Source organism: Cololabis saira, unplaced genomic scaffold (assembly GCF_033807715.1).
Source record: "Cololabis saira isolate AMF1-May2022 unplaced genomic scaffold, fColSai1.1 scf072, whole genome shotgun sequence".
Taxonomy (NCBI): domain Eukaryota; kingdom Metazoa; phylum Chordata; class Actinopteri; order Beloniformes; family Belonidae; genus Cololabis; species Cololabis saira.
In genome coordinates, this window is record NW_026906236.1 from 149,771 (window position 1) to 153,127 (window position 3,357).

The window sequence follows — 3,357 nt, forward strand, 5'->3', positions numbered from 1 at the left end:
GATGGAGGGATGATGGAGGGATGGAGGGATGAAGGGACGGATGATGGAGGGATGGATGGAGGGATGGATGGATGATGGAGGGATGGATGATGGAGGGATGATGGAGGGATGATGGATGGATGAAGGGACAGATGATGGAGGGATGATGGAGGGATGATGGAGGGATGATGGAGGGACGGATGATGGAGGGATGGAGGGATGATGGAGGGATGGAGGGATGATGGAGGGATGGAGGGATGAAGGGACGGATGATGGAGGGATGATGGAGGGATGGATGGATGATGGAGGGATGATGGAGGGATGGAGGGATGATGGAGGGATGGATGGATGATGGAGGGATGGATGATGGATGGATGGAGGGATGATGGAGGGATGATGGATGGATGAAAGGATGATGGAGGGATGGAGGGATGATGGAGGGATGGAGGGATGATGGAGGGACGATGGAGGGATGATGGATGGATGGAGGGATGATGGAGGGTCATATATTTCAGTCATGTGACCAGTTCTGGCTGAATGAGTCAGCAGCTGGCTGCTGGTTGCTAGGGGCAACAAGAAACTAACACGACCGCTAAAGGGGCCGCTAACCGAGCCGCTAATGGGTTCACTAACGGGACAGCTAACAACCGCTAACGGAACCGCTAATGGGACCGCTAACAGAACCGCTAACAGAACCGCTAACGGGACCGCTACCGGGATCGCTAACAACCGCTAGCGGAACCGCTAACGGGACCGCTAACGGGGTCGCTAACTGGACCGCTAACGGGATCGCTAACTGGACCGCTAACGGGACCGCTAACGGGATCGCTAATGGAATCGCTAACTGAACCGCTAACGGGACCGCTAACGGGATCGCTAACAACCGCTAGCGGAACCGCTAACGGGACCGCTAACGGGGTCGCTAACTGGACCGCTAACGGGATCGCTAACTGGACCGCTAACGGGACCGCTAACGGGACCGCTAACGGGATTGCTAACGGAATCGCTAACTGAACCGCTAACGGGACCGCTAACCGAGCCGCTAACGGGATCGCTAACCAAGCCGCTAACGGGATCGCTAACGGGATCGCTAACAACCGCTAACGGGACCGCTAACGGGATTGCTAACGGGACCGCTAACGGGGTCGCTAACTGGACCGCTAACGGGATCGCTAACTGGACCGCTAACGGGACCGCTAACGGGATCGCTAACAGGACCGCTAACAGAACCGCTAACGGGACCGCTAACACCAATAACACTACCATCCCATAATAAACACCTACCATCCCATAATAACCCTAACATCCCATAATAACACTAACATCCTATAAAAACACCTGCCATCCCATAATAACACTAACATCCTATAAAAACACCTGCCATCCCATAATAACACTAACATCCTATAAAAACACCTGACATCCCATAATAACACTAACATCCTATAAAAACACCTGTCATCCCATAATAACACTAACATCCTATAAAAACACCTGACATCCCATAATAACACTAACATCCTCCAAAAACACCTGACATCCCATAATAACACCTATCGTGTGTGTGTGTGTGTGTGTGTGTGTGTGTGTGTGTGTGTGTGTGTGTGTGTGTGTGTTCATCTAAGGTTAAAAGGTCAGGGTTCAGATTTCTCCATTTTCCAGGTTATACTATGAAGTCTGTACTGAGTGAGTCATGTGACCAGTTCTGGGTCAGTCTAATCAGTCAACAGCTGAGCTCTGGTTGCTAGGGGCAACAAGAACCTGATACAGAGGGAGCGGGAATGACTCAGCTGGATTTTTGGTTGTGACAAACCTGAAATCACTCCACTTTGCGCTCAAACCGTAGCTCTTAGCAGAAAAACGAAAACATTTTGAGAAACAGAGAACCTACCAGATTATCTAAATGTTATTTTCATACAGATATTCCTTAAAATGTGTTAGTAACGGCAATTTGAAAACAAAAATGAGATTTTTTTTAAGAAAACTTCATTTAACATGGGAGTCAATGAAGAGAGAGACAGGAACTGGCGTGTCTGTTGGCTTCCCCCGTTAAAATTTTGTGCACACCACGCCTGTCAAAGTCACATTTTATAAATCACAACACCTATGTCTATATTCTGACCAAAAATTATCTGTCTACCTTTTACGGTTTGGCCGTGACCTCGAGTTACAAATAAGAAATCATGTTTTTTTTTCAGTGTAACTACACTCTAGCAAACTGACTCCCGTGCTCTAGATTTGAAAAAAAGTGATTTCCAGTCCTCGCTTGAGGGCTCATATCTTGAAAAGTGTACATTTTAGGAAAAAACTGTTTCGGGTTTGGAGAGAGAAGAGAAGTTTTCCTCCGTTTTGAAGTTTGAATGACGTTTCTACGTGCAAGTATGAGAAAGATACGTGACTCAGAAAAAAGGTGATTTTTTTTTTTTTTTAACCTCCTCCCACCCAAAGTGTGAAATGCTGCCCCATACAAATACATGGGAAAATCTCCCCATTAGTTTGGAAATTTGGAAATGTTTTTGCACTTCGTGCAAAAACTATTCGTGCCATCGTTCTGAAAATCCACAGGACTGTAGTTAAATTCAGGGCCTACAACTTTCTAAATCGGTTCAGAATTTTTCGAGTAACGGTGTGCGAGTGGTGAGGCCCCAAACTTCACGCAATGCGTTCCGGATGGGGCAAAAAGCGCACGTTTGTGCACGTTGCGCAAAAACGTGCACGCCAATCGCTAATAAAAGTCATACCCATCGATTCCCGATTAAGGCGCACGTTTCTACGTTTTTACTTTTCGCGTTTTCTCAAAGCTGTAGGAGGAGTAGCCGGACAAAGTTTTTACGGAAGAATATATAAATAACTAGACAAAATTCCCGGGAAATTTTGAAGTGCCACGGACTACTGCCGGATGATCGCGGGGCTTATTTGCACCCATGAAGGTCAAGGACTCGATACAGATTCCAATGACACCACCCATGACTCTCTATGTCAAACCATTCAAAAGTTATTACAGAAAATATAGAACCGCTAACTGAACCGCTAACGGGATCGCTAACGGGATCGCTAACGGGACCGCTAACGGGACCGCTAACCGAGCCGCTAACGGGATCGCTAACCGAGCCGCTAACAACCGCTAACGGAACCGCTAACGGGACCGCTAACGGAACCGCTAACGGGACCGCTAACGGGATCGCTAACGGGATCGCTAACGGGATCGCTTACGGGACCGCTAACCGAGCCGCTAATGGGATCGCTAACGGGACCGCTAACAACCGCTAACAGAACCGCTAACGGGACCGCTAACAGAACCGCTAACAGAACCGCTAACGGGATCGCTAACAGCCGCTAGCGGAACCGCTAACGGGACCGCTAATGGGATTGCTAACG